The following is a 14,844-nucleotide window of genomic DNA, read 5'->3' as shown; positions in this document are numbered from 1 at the left end:
GTCAAGAGTGACATGTATTAAAATCATGAACGGTGGCTTTGCCACAAATACGATGTCAACTACATGATCATGCAGAGCAATATGACAATGATGAAGCGTGTCATAATAAACGGAATAGTGGAAAGTTGCATGGCAATATATCTCGGAATGGCTATGGAAATGCCATAATAGGTAGGTATGGTGGCTGTTTTGAGGAAGGTATATGGTGGGTGTATGATACCAGCGAAAGGTGCGCGGTATTAGAGAGGCTAGCAATGGTGGAAGGGTGAGAGTGCGTATAATCCATGGACTCAACATTAGTCATAAAGAACTCACATACTTATTGCAAAAATCTGTTAGTTATCGAAACGAAGTACTACACGCATGCTCCTAGGGGGATAGATTGGTAGGAAAAGATCATCGCTCGTCCCCGACCTCCACTCATAAGGAAGACAATCAATAAATAAATCATGCTCCGACTTCATCACATAATGGTTCACCATACGTGCATGCTACGGGAATCACAAAATTTAACACAAGTATCTCTCAAATTCTCAACTACTCAACTAGCATGACTCTAATATCACCATCTTCATATCTCAAAACAATCATAAGGAATCAAACTTCTCATAGTATTCAATGCACTTTATATGAAAGTTTTTATTATATCCCTCTTGGATGCCCATCATATTAGGACTAAATTCATAACCAAAGCAAATTACCATGCTGTTCTATAGACTCTCAAAATAATATAAGTGAAGCATAAGAGTTCATATATTTCTTAAAATAAAACTACCGTCGTGTTCTAAAACATATAAGTGAAGCACTGGAGCAAACGACAAACTACTCCAAAAGATATAAGTGAAGATCAATGAGTAGTCGAATAGTTGTGCAACTATGTGAAGACTCTCTAACATTTAAGAATTTCAGATCTTGGTATTTTATTCAAACAGCAAGCAAAACAAAAGAAAATAAAATGATGCTCCAAGCAAAACACATATCATGTGGTGAATAAAAATATAGCTCCAAGTAAAGTTACCGATGAACGAAGACGAAAGAGGGGATGCCTTCCGGGGCATCCCCAAGCTGAGGCTCTTGGTTTTCCTTGAATATTACCTTGTGGAGCCTTGAGCATCCCCAAGCTTAGGCTCTTTCCACTCCTTATTCCATAGTCCATCGAATCTTTACCCAAAAAACTTCACAACACAAAACTCAACAGAAAACTCGTAAGCTCCGTTAGTATAAGAAAATAAAACCACCACTTAGGTACTGTTGTGAACTCATTCTAAATTCGTATTTGTGTAATATCTACTGTATTCCAACTTCTCTATGGTTCATACCCTCCGATACTACTCATAGATTCATCAAAATAAGCAAACAACACACGAAAAACAGAATCTGTCAAAAACAGAACAGTCTGTAGCAATCTGATTTGTTCGAATACTTCTGGAACTCCAAAAATTCTGAACAACTAGGACAACCCGGATAATATGTATATTGATCTTATGCAAAAAGAATTAGCATTTTATCACGTTCTGGTGAATTTTAACAATTATTTTCGTGAGCACAAAGTTTCTGTCTTTTTCAGCAAGATCAAACAACTATCACCCAAGAAGATCCTATTGGTTCTACTTGGCACAAAAACACTAATTAAAACATAAAACCACATCTAACCAGAAGCTAGATAGAATATTTATTACTAAACAGGAGCAAAAAGAAAAGAACAAAAGTAAAATTGGGTTGCCTCCCAACAAGCGCTAACGTTTAACGCCCCTAGCTAGGCATGATGATTTCAATGATGCTCACATAAAAGATAAGAATTGAAACATCAAGAGAGCATCATGAAGAATATTACTAGCACATTTAATCCTAACCCACTTCCTATGCATAGGGATTTTGTGAGCAAACAACTTATGGGAACAATGATCATCTAGCATAGGAAGGCAAAACAAGCATAATTTCAAGATTTTCAACACATAGAGAGGAAACTTGATATTATTGCAATATGTAGAAGCATATGATCCTCTCTCATAATAATTTTCAGTAGAATCATGAATGAATTCAACAATATAAACATCACATAAAGCATTCTTTTCATGATCTACAAGCATAGAATTTTTATTACTCTCCACATAAGCAAATTTCTTCTCATGAATAGTAGTGGGAGCAAACTCAACAAAATAACTATCAGGTGAGGCATAATCCAATTGAAAATTGAAATCATGATGAAAAGTTCCATCGTTATCATTATTCTTTATAGAATACATATCATCACAATAATCATCATAAATAGCAACTTTATTCTCATAATCAATTGAAACCTCTTCCGAAATAGTGAATTCATCACTAAATAAACTCATGACCTCTCCAAATCCACTTCATAAATATTATAAGATTCAACACCCTCCAAAATAGTGGGATCAATACTTCCTAAAGTTGACACTCTTCCAAACCCACTTTCATCAATATAATCATCATAAATAGGAGGCATGCTATCATCAAAATAAATTTGCTCATCATAACTTGGGGGGCAAAAAATATCATCTTCATCAAACATAGCTTCCCAAGCTTGTGGCTTTGCGTATCATTAGCATCATGGGTATACAAAGAATTCATACTAACAACATTGCAATCATGCTCATCATTCATATATTTTATGCCAAGCATTCTATGTAATTCTTCTTCTAGTACTTGAGCACAATTTTCCTTCCCATCATTTTCACGAAAGACATTAAAAAGATGAAGCATATGAGGCACCCTTAATTCCATTTTCTTTGTAGTTTTCTTTTATAAACTAAACTAGTGATAAAACAAGAAACAAAAAGATTCGATTGCAAGATCTAAAGATATACCTTCAAGCACTCACCTCCCCGGCAACGACGCCAGAAACTGCTTGATGTCTACTACACAACCTTCTTCTTGTAGACGTTGTTGGAACTCCAAGTGCAGAGGTTTGTAGGACAGTAGCAAATTTCCCTCAAGTACATGACCTAAGGTTTATCAATCCGTGGGAGGCGTAGGTTGAAGATGGTCTCTCTCAAACAACCCCGCAACCAAATAACAAAGAGTCTCTTGTGTCCCCAACACACCCAATACAATGGTAAATTGTATAGGTGCACTAGTTCGGTGAAGAGATGGTGATACAAGTGCAATATGGATGGTAGATATATGTTTTTTTAATCTGAAAATATAAAAACAGCAATGTAACGAATGGTAAAAGTGAGCGTAAACGGACCATATAACTATCCCTCAACATGCAACAAAGAGTCACTCTAAAGTCACTAATAGCAGAGAACAAACGAAGAGATTATTGTAGGGTACGAAACCACCTCAAAGTTATTCTTTCTGATCGATCTATTCAAGAGTCCATAGTAAAATAACACGAAGCTATTCTTTCCGTTCGATCTATCATAGAGTTCGTACTAGAATAACACCTTAAGATGCAAATCAACCAAAATCCTAATGTCACCTAGATACTCCAATGTCACCTCAAGTATCCGTGGGTATGATTATACGATATGCATCACACAACCTCAGATTCATCTATTCAACCAACACGAAGTACTTCAAAGAGTGCCCGTTTCTACCAAAGAGTCAAGACGAAAATGTGTGGCAACCCCTATGCATAAGTTCACAAGGTCACTGAACCCGCAAGTTGATCACCGAAACATACATCAAGTAGATCACATGAATATCCCATTGTCACCACAGATAAGCACATGCAAGACATACATCAAATGTTCTCAAATCCTTAAAGACTCAATCCGATAAAATAACTTCAAGGGGAAATGAATCCATTACAAGAGAGTAGAGGGGGAGAAACATCATAAGATCCAACTATAATAGCAAAGCTCGCGATACATCAAGATCGATCCAAATCAAGAACACGAGAGAGAGAGAGAGAGAGAGAGAGAGAGAGATCAAACACATAGCTACTGGTACATACCCTCAGCCCCGAGGGTGAACTACTCCCTCCTCGTCATGGAGAGCGCCGGGATGATGAAGATGGCCACCGGTGAGGGATACCCCCCTCCGGCAGGGTGCCGGAACAGGGTCCCGATTGGTTTTTTGTGGCTACAGAGGTTTGCAGCGGCGGAACTCCCGATCTAGGTTATTTTCTTGAGGTTTCTGTATTTATAGGAATTTTTGGCGTAGGTCTCACGTCAGGGGGGTCTTCGAGCCATCCACGAGATAGGGGGCACGCCAAGGGGGGGCGCCCCCACCCTCGTGGGCAGCCCGGGACTCTTCTGGACCAACTCTTTTACTCTGGGGGCTTCTTTTGGTCCATAAAAATCATCAAAAATTGGCACGTCAATTGGACTCCGTTTGGTAATCCTTTTCTGTAAAAATCAAAAATAAGGAAAAAACAGAAACTAGCACTGGGCTCTAGGTTAATAGGTTAGTCCCAACAATCATATAAAATAGCATATAAATGCATATAAAACATCCTAGATGGATAGTATAATAGCATGGAACAATCAAAAATTATAGATACGTTGGAGACGTATCAAGCACACTCCATCAAGGCTTGCGATACCCCGAAGTTTTCCTGATCGAATCGAGGATACTGAGATCCGGGCATAGCAAGCACTTTAGCTGCCCGGATCCCTCTGCCTTCGTCTTCTTGTTGTTGATGTCGTTGTCCACCATCACTGCCGATTACTGGGCATCTTTGGATGACGCTCTAATAATACTTGTTGGCTTAAGGGTCATATCAAGAGGTGGTAGCCAGGAGATCAAACAACAAGAACAAAGACAAAGGATTTTTTGGGTTGCTCAATGGATAGCTCTTCGGGGATTTTTATTTCACTTATATAGGGCTCAAAGAGCGGACATCGCATCCAACACGGCCTATGATACTTGCCCAACATGATGCAACCCTGATCACAAATCGATCAGGTTTAAACTTGCCTTCTATCTCTAAGATATTGAAGTTACCATGACTCGGAATGAAGCCTAAACTTACGCTACGTGATATAGACTTGGAACACAAATTTATGTTCTTATACATGGAACATAAACTTATGTTCTGTTTACAGACTCAGACATAAATTGTAAACTTACGTTCTCCTTATACTTTACGGTCTGCTTTTAGTATGTGTTTACAAAGGCTTACGGAAATACCAACATATAAGGTGAGTTGTTTTACTACTACTTGTAGCATGAAAAAATAGAGCGACTTCGCACACGTTCATGCACTCACTCACGACATGACGTTATGGATACATTTTAGCTTTCAGAGATTTCTTCCATCACATGTAAGTTGCATCTCCTAAGTCTCCCACACGTATTTTCTATGTGAGAAAATACAGTGGAGGGTGGCTATACAGAACACATACAACAGCAGTGGCAAAGCCAACCGAAAGAACTTGTGGGTTCAATGCTAATTTTTGGGATGATTTTCTTTATAGCGCACAATAACTATACCATAAATTTGGGATGTTTTTCCCAAACGCTGTGAGGTCAATTGACCCCACATGTTGTACATAGAATCACCATTGTACAACAACAGACCATCTCCTAAGTCTCCCACACCTCTTTTTGTGTGAGAAAATACAGAGGAGGGTGGCTATACAGAGCACATACAACAGTTAGCCATCTCCTATGTCTCCCACACATCTTTTCTATGTGAGAAAGTACAGAGGAGGCCGGCTACACAGAACACACACACAACAGCGGACCAAAACTCTCACACTGGCTAAGTTCCTTGTGTTGTGCTAATTTTCTGACGACCCCATCTCATTGACTATGTGCGAGAACATGCCTCTAAAACCGCGTCCCTTAGGAAACAACACCGTGTGAGGAACAATAATTTTTTTCTAAAATATCCTGGTGCGACTGTTCGATCAAGTTTGGGAGCATAGAGGGGCAGCAAAAACGATCAAAACAGCGGTCTAGTTTTTCATAAGCATTTCAGCAAACACCTTGTGTGCATGTAGGAAATTTGAACCATACCATGAAATCCACAAGCACCAAGTTATTCAATGTTTACCATAATAATATACTTGCAAGAGCAGCTCACTACAACATTAATCCCCCAACATAATAATCAACATATCAAGGAACTCACGTATGTCATGCCTCCAATGTCCCACAACCAAGCAATATCCAACATGAGCAATAGGCACCAATAACAAATAAGCACTTGAGGAGCAACCAATAAGACAAGAGAAATGCCAAATCAACTGGAGACACAAGGATTTACGTGGGAACCCCTTGCGGGGAAATACCACGAGCGACGACGAGCAATCTTCCACTATAAGATAAATCTGGTACAAGGTGGAAGCGAAAAGGAGGGGAGGTTTCAAATCCTCAATTTTTGCCTTCAGTCTTGGGTGGATATGTAGATCAAGTGGCCTCACTTCTCTCCCTAACCTGGAGCTCTCACAAGAACAGAAAGCTCAACTCTGTCTATTCCCGAGCTAGGTGAAGAGGCCTAAATAAACAACTTTTCGGAAAGTCCCCTCAGCTTGGTAACAATGTCAAACAACCCCTATGTCAGCCTACAACATGCCCTTGTGCTATTTTGCATGTTAGAATGGCCAAAATGGCTTCCAAATGGTGAAATAATAGCTCAACGTTTATCACAATTCTCCACCTTGACGATGATTGAACCATAGAGCAAACACAACAAGGTTCATGATGCCAAAAGCCCAATCTCCGAAGATTCATCTCCATATGAACAAATCAATACTGACATACTCACTGCCTCTAATGCTCCACATGGGAGCTTGCTTGGGCATGCACAAATGCTCACCAAGTCCAAACTTAGCCTTTGGGACTGCCTTGGTTAACATATTTTGAACCAATCTTCTCAATATACAAAGTCTTCTCTCTCACATGATGCCTAATGAAAAACTTACGCACATCAATGTGCTTGGTTCTCTCATTGAACTTTTCATCTTTTGCAAGGTGAATCACACTTTCACTATCACAAATCACAACACGATCTACTTGTTCAATGCCAAAATCATTAAGAAACCCATGCATCCAAATGGCTTGCTTCACCATCTCTGTCACTGACATGAACTCAGCTTCTCTGGATGACAAAGCAACTACATGTTGCAGGGTTGCTCTCCAGCTAACACAAGATCCACAAGCTGAAATACATAACCTATGAGGGAACGCCTCTGATCTTGATCTCCAACAATATTAGAATCTGAATAGCCAACAATTTGTCCCGGATTAGCTACCCTTTGATCAAAGATCAAACCATATTTACTTGTGCCGCGAAGGTACGTGAGGATCTACTGTACAACCTTCCAATATTCTTTTATTGGACTTGACATAAAATGGCTCACCACGCCAATTGCATGAGTTATAAAAGTTAGCGAATAGAAAATAGGTTCATGAATTGAAAAAAAACTTCACGCATTAGAAAAATTTCATGAAATGAATAGGAACACGAATTTTAGAAAAGATCATCCGTTTGAAAAAAAGTTCATAAAACTTGAGAAAAAAATACACAAATTTTAAAAAAAATCACACATTAGAAAAAGTCCACGAATATTTAAAAAATAGTCATGAATTTGAAGAAGCTCACATTTTTTAAAATAAAAATGAATTTCAAAAACCTTCATCAATTTGAACTTCATGAAATTTGAAAAATCATGAATTTGAAAAAAAAATAACCAGTTTGAAAAAATATTCCCAAATTTGAGAACAAATTAATGAATTTGAAAATCATAAGTTAGAAAAAGGTCATGAACTTTAAAATATATATTTGTGAATTTGAAAACGTTCAGATTTTTTTATATCATGTATTTGAAAAGACTCATCTATTGGAAAAAATTTCACTCATTAGAAAAACTCCATGATTTAAAAAAAATATTCATGAATTTATAAAAGTGCACAAACTTAATGAAAATTACGAATTTGAAAATATTCATCAATTTGAAAAATAAATCACGAAATATGAAAAATGTTCATCTATTTAAAAAAATCAAGAAATGGAAAAAATATTTCACCAATTTGAAGAAAGTTCAACAATATAAAAAACATGAATTTGAATAAAAAAATCACGGATTTGAAAAAAATGACAAGAATGAAAAACAAAAAAGAAGAGAAAAGAAACAAGTAAAAAGATTCAAAAAGTAAACCAGAAAAGGGAAGAAATCAAGTTTGGGAAGCATCTAGAATCTTCCATACTCATAATACATGCGCGGGATGCGAAAATGGGCAATTCTATTCACCGCTTGCAGGCGGCAAATAGGGATGGCTTTGTTGCAAGAGCGCGTCCTACTGGACGACCCCCAGTCGAGCCTTCCCATGCTGGCCACCGTTTCTTCTACTCCCTCTGTCCCAAAATAAGTGTGTTAAGTTTAATACAATTTTGTACTAAAGTTAGTATAAAGTTGAGACACTTATTTTGGGATGAAGGGAGTATTTGTTTGTATTCCTGTTGTTAGATTTTTCTTTTTCTTTTTTCATTTTAAATTTTAGTTTTATTTTTATTTTATTATTTTCTATTTCTTATGTATTATTTTAAAATTTCACTGTGTATGACAAAAATGTCATCGTATCTTCAGAAAATGTTCACCATATATTAAGAAAAAGTTCACCATGTATTATAAAATGTTCATCGTATACTAAGAAATTGTTCTGCATGTTTTACAAAAAATTTCAGCATATACTAAAAAAGCTTCACTGTATTAAAAATGCTCACTGTATATTAAAACATGTTCAGTTTGTATTTTGGAAAATGTTCACTGTATAGTTAAAAAACAATTATAGTACCAACAACTGAAAAAGGTGAAAAAAAATAGGAAGGGAAAAAAAGTAAGAAAACAACGAAAAAACGGTTCGCTATAGTGAAACGGTTAACTAGATCGTGGACCAATCTAACTCCATTCATACTTCCAATTGGTGAAAAGAGCCGATGGCTCCTCCTCCTTCCTCCTCTCTTCCCTCTCCCCCCTCCCCTTCCCCGTCCCCGCTCCGGTGTCCTGGTTCGGCCCTCCCCGCTTCCCCCCCTCTGTCGTCGCAGGTTCTCACGCTCGTCCACCTCCCCCCTCGCCTCTCGGGTCTGCTCGGTGCTCGCTCGCTTCTGGATCCGGATCTGGGAACAAGTTCTGGGCCTTGTCGTCGGGCGAGTCGGATGAGGATTCCGATCTGGAGGTTGGTGCTCCCTCCCTTCCCCTGGCTTCTCCTCCGATCGCTTCGCTGGCGTTGGAGTCGATGCCGTCTGGTCGGGTTCGGAAGTTTGCCCCGGGTGGCCGTGGTCGCCCGGTGGCCTCTGTTGAGGGGAATGGATCGGGTTGGCTCGAGGCGAGGTATGGCCGGCGACGGAAGCGCTCGGGGACGCTTTCCTCGCCGGGCCGTGCGGTTTTTGGTGGCGTTTCTTCTCGGGCGGGTGGCCCTGCGCGTTCCTCCTGCTCTCCGCCGTCCTCGCAGCCGGTGGCCTCGTTGGTGCCGGCGCCGCTGGCGGTGACGACGGTCGCTTTTTCTCCTTCCCCAACCCTAGATCCATCCCCTGTGCGCGAGGCTCGTGGGCCCTCCATGCCTCTCCTGTTGGGCCTTCCTGGGCCGTCTGCTCCTGCTGGGCCGCCATCGCTGTCGTCCTTTAGTGATCCCCCCTCTCCATCCTGGGCCCTGGGCCCAGCGCGGCCCTCGTGCCTTCCTCTGCCTTGGCTGGCCCGACCTGCGTTTCCCTCCCCCCCCCCCGGCCTGGCGAGTTCTGGCTATTTATGGGTCCGAAAGGGTTCGGCTCCCCCATTTCTAGGGTTTCCTGCGTCTCATTCTGACCTGCGCCGCTCCCGCCTTCGTATCCCCACCTATCGTAGATCTCCTCCCCCACCTCTCTCCCTCCCTTTCGCGGCAGTGGTGGCCATGGATCGCTCCCGTGGTTCTTCGAGCGAGGCCGTGTCGGGCTTGGAGCGGCGGCGGGAGGACGCGGGCGACGGGGCTGCTGATCTGGAGCTCGAGGCTTCCCTGCGCTCTAAGCTTGAGGCCGAGCAGGCGGCTCGGCAGCAAGTGGCTTGGGAGCGCGAGGCCTGGGCGGCGGGGCCTGAGTGGCTCCAGAGGGATGAGCGCGCTAGGGCGGCGGCGCCGGCCGTGGCGGGCTCTGGATCTGATGCCCCCGGATCGGGCGGATCTGGGGCTGATCCATGGGAGGCTGCGGCGGCTGCTGGCGGCTCTGGCCCCGTGGCCCGTCCCCCTCCTCTTCCCTCGCAGGGCCCGGCCCCCCTGGCTCGTGGCGGCGGCCGCGTCTCTGGTCCGCCGTCTGGGTTTGGTGGGCGCTCGACGGGTCGTGGGGGCGGCGGATCTGGCTCCCTTGGTCGTCGCCCCCCGGCTTCTCGCCCTGGTTCGTCCTCTGGCGCCTTGGGCGACGGGATTCTCCCTCCTCCTCCTCCTCCTCCTCCACCGGCCCGTCCATCTCCTCCGCCTCTCCAGCCTCCTAACCCTAATCTCACATGCTTCGCATGCCATCAACCTGGTCACTTCCAATCCCGCTGTTTCAACCCCCCGTTCTGCCTGATCTGTAGAGAGGAAGGCCACCTTACGGTGAACTGCCAAAATCGTCGCAAGTCTGCATCTTTTAAGCTCTATGGTCAAGGTCTCCCTGGATGCTCCTTCTTCGCGCTTGACAGTGAGATCCCTCAGGTGGCAGTGGCCCCTGCGCTCTCCAATGCTGCTATCATCTCGATCAAAGACCACAAAATCTCCACCCAAACTCTCCTGAACGAGCTTAAACTTTGGGATGATGGGGGCTGGGACTGGCAGGTTCGACAGTTGTCTAATTTCGATTTCGCTGTGGTCTTCCCTTCCAAGAGCAGTCTTAAGATGATATCTTCATGCACAAGCTTCACTCTTCCTCTTAACCAACTGGTTGTCTCGGTGAAGGCGGCTGCCAACGGTGCTAAACCTATATCACCCCTCTCGGAGATTTGGGTCCTTGTGGATGATGTTCCCCCTAACTTACGCTCTACCGAGTTCGTCATGGCCTTCGGTGTTCTTATTGGCAAGCCTATCTTGGTTGATCAGGATTCCCTCTCTGTCCTTGGCCCCGTTCGCCTCAAGATCTGGGTTGTGGACCCCCTGTGCTTACATGGCTATGTCGATGTCTTTCCTTCTGCGGATGGCTTCAGGCTTTGGGTGCGAGTGGAGGGCGACGCCAACTCTCACTCCCCACCCCTCCTCCTCCTCCTTCGGCCGATAACTTGGGCGGTGAGGGTGACAATGATGGCAACTTGAGCGGGGGCTCGCTCCCTCACTTCACGACCTCTGAATGGGATGGATTGAGTCCGGATTGCCGCGAGCTTTGCAAGGAGAATGCCCCGAAGAGTAAGGATGGTGGAAAGGATCAAATTGATGCGCAGGTTTCTGCTCAGGCTGCCCCGGCTGCTCCTCCTGCTGGCACTCCGATGTCGGGGGTATGCTCCAACCTGCCGGTTCGGCCGGGGTCTCCGTCTCTTTCTGGCATTGAGGACCTCCCCGCCTCCCCGCTCTGCGCTGCATCGAGGTCTCTTCCCAAGCGCAAGTCTTCTGTTTGCAAGTTCTCCGCTCGCAGTCGGGCTTCTTTAGGGACCAAGCTGTCTGTTGTGGGTCTATGTCGCCGCCTCGATGGTGATTTGGGCGAGGTGGCGGGTCAGGTCTCCCCGGTGGCGGCTCGGTCTACTCAGATTCGATCTCCCTCCTCTACGGTGCGCAAGAGCGGACGGATCCGCGACAGTGGTATGCGGGTGGCTGACAAGGCGGCTAGGCGTGCGGCTGCTCGTGACCTTCCTGCTTCAGGTACCCCTCCAGCCCCTTCCCCGTTGGTTCATAACATCTCTTCACCTACTAGGCTTGTATTGCCTTCTTACTCGGATGAGCATCTGACTAAGGTTCTCGCGGATTCTGGTATCGCTCTTGATCATAATTTCGGATCTCCCTCTTCTCTGATTGCTCTTATTAGGGCCAATGAGGTGGCTCAGGCGGCTTTGGCCAAGGCTAAAGAGGCTGCCGCGGCTCCTCCTGCCCCCCCCAGTTGTGGCTGGTGGGGCTATGGAGGAGGGGGCCCCTGCTAGCGTTGTTTCCCCGCAGATTTCTGTGAAGAAGGGTGTCTCAAAACGTGCTAAAACCTGCTTGGCACCCTGCAGGTCGAGCCTACGCATTAAGAATTTGTCTTACAAATGAGAGCCCTTTTCTGGAATATCAGAGGTTTCGGGGCTAGGGGCGCCGGGGCCAAATTATAGATATTGTCAGGGGTGATAATATAGACTTGATTGGTTTGGTTGAAACCTTCAAACCTTCCTTCTCTCCCCCACGAACTTTCTTCTATTGCGGGGGCTGATCGCTTTGATTGGAATTTCCTTCCTTCCTCTGGTCATTCGGGTGGCATTCTGTTAGGGTCGAAATGCGATGTTTTCGACTTTGTTATGTTTGATCATGGTATTTTTTGGGCCAGCTCCGTGGTGTTTCACCGTCAGCTCAAATCGCTTTGGGAATTTATGGTCGTTTATGGTCCGGCGGATCACTCCCTCTCCCCCATCTTCTTGGACGAAATCACGAACAAAGTTGAAGCTTGCACCCTCCCTCTTGTGATCGGAGGCGACTTTAATCTCTTACGTTCTCCTGTGGATAAGAACACTAATAACTTCTCTTGGGCGCTGGCAGATGCTTTTAATGAGTTCATTAGTTCCTGCGCTCTTCGTGAGATCCCTAGGGTGGGGTCTAGATTTACCTGGACTAACCATAAAATCTCCCCTATCCGTTCTGTTCTGGATCGAGTCTTCGTTTGTTCGAATTGGGACTCTCTTTTTCCGCTTGCTACGCTCAAATCGAAGGCGATTGTGGTCTCGGACCATGCCCCTCTTATTCTTGATGCTGGGATTCGATCTATTTCCCCCCCCCTCGGTTTCAGTTCGACGCCTCGTGGCTTCTTGTTGATGGCTTCAGTGACCTCCTTGGCTCTAAAATTAATGGCTTTCTCTCGGCGCCACATCGTTCCTTTGGGCCCTTGGACGACTGGCATAACTGTTCGGGCTTGGTGCGCAAATTTCTCCGTGGTTGGTCCCGTAATCTCTCAGCCTAGGTGCGTAGAGATAAGGTCCTTCTCTTGGCCCAGATCGAGGTTCTTGAGTCTCAGGCCGACCTCTCTAGTCTCTCCGATTCTGAATGGACTCTTCGCTTCTCCCTTGAGCGCTCTCTGGTGCAGATCCACCACTGTAACGAGGTTTATTGGCGTCAGAGGGGCTCGATTAATTGGATGCTTAAAGGCGACTCCCCCACTGCCTATTATTTTTCCATTGACAACGGTAGACGGCGTAGATGCCTGATAGATAGCCTGATCATTGATGGGGTTAGATCTTCTGACCAAGGCACCATCTTAAACCATATTGCGGCCTTCTTTTCCTCTCTCCTCTCGGCCAAACCTGACCAGGGGTTCAGGTTGGCTGCTAACTTTTGGGACCAGGGGGTCATGATCTCCCCGGATGAAAATAATGCCCCGATGATCCCTTACTCTGAAGAGGAGATCTTCTCCTCGATTAACAAAGCGAATCCTAATTCTGCCTCGGGCCCGGACGGCTTTTCCATCCCCTTCTTTAAAAAGTTTTGGCCTCATCTTAAGGATCTCATCTATAACGTCATTCAAGGATACTGTTTGGGGACAGTAGACATATCCAGGCTCAATTATGCGGTCATTTCCCTTATTCCTAAAATTAAGGGTGCTGAGCTCATCTCTCAGTTTAGACCGATTGCCCTTATTAATAACTTCGCGAAATTCCCTGCCAAGTGTCTGGCTACTCGCCTCGCCCCGGTGGCGCACCGGACCCTCTCCCCTACTCAGTCGGCCTTTGTCAAGGGACGTTTCATCCTGGACGGTGTCCTTTGCCTTCATGAAGTTATCCATGATATCCATAGATCCGGTAGCAAGGCAGTCATTCTTAAATTGGATTTTGAAAAGGCCTATGATTCGGTTAGCTGGAGCTTCCTTAAACAAGTTCTGGTGGCTAAAGGTTTTGACAGTGGAGTGGTTCACCGTATTATGCGTTGGTCATGGGGGGCCACACTGCCATGAATGTCAATGGGAAAGTTAGCAACTTCTTTAAGAACTCTAGGGGTCTCAGGCAAGGCGACCCGGCCTCGCCCATTCTTTTTAACTTTGTGGCGGATGCGCTTTCTAACATCCTTTCTAGGGCCGTGGAGGCCGGCCATCTCGCTCCTGTCAGCTCACACCTCATCCCGGATGGGATTACTCACCTTCAGTATGCGGACGACACTATTATAATGGTGGAACTGAATGACCACTGCATTGCCCATCTCAAATTCCTGCTCCTCTGCTTCGAAGCTCTCGGGTCTTAAGATTAATTTCTCCAAAAGTGAAGTTATTGTTACTGGCGTTCTGGGTACCGAGGCCTTACGGGTTGCCCGGCTTTTGAATTGTTCTCTTGGCTCGTTCCCTATTAAATATTTGGGTTTGCCTAACACTCCCGATAAACTTCTTGCTAAAGATTTTGCTCCTACGGTGGCCAAGGTTGGAAATCGCGTTATGCCCTGGAGGGGCAGATACAACACTCAGGCGGGTAAAGTGGCCTTGATCAATGCTTGCCTCTCATCTCTCCCGATGTTCTTGATGGGCTTTTACCTTTTGTCAATGGGAACCCATGCTGGTTTTGATAAACACAGAGGTGCTTTTTACTGGAACGCGGCTGATAACAAACGCAAATACCGCTTGGTCAAGTGGGACCTTATTTGTAAGCCAAAAAGCCTTGGGGGGCTGGGCATAATCAATACTCTTATCATCAACAAATGTTTGATCATCAAATGGTGGTGGAAGATCATGACCATCTCCCAGGACAAGCCCCTCTGGTTCAACATCCTCAAAGCGAAGTATTTCCCTTCTTCTAGTCCTATGTTTGCTCGTGCCTCGGGGGCATCTCA

Source organism: Triticum aestivum, chromosome 2D, assembly GCF_018294505.1.
Source record: "Triticum aestivum cultivar Chinese Spring chromosome 2D, IWGSC CS RefSeq v2.1, whole genome shotgun sequence".
NCBI classification, from domain to species: Eukaryota; Viridiplantae; Streptophyta; class Magnoliopsida; order Poales; family Poaceae; genus Triticum; species Triticum aestivum.
Note: the sequence above shows the minus strand (reverse complement) of the source record.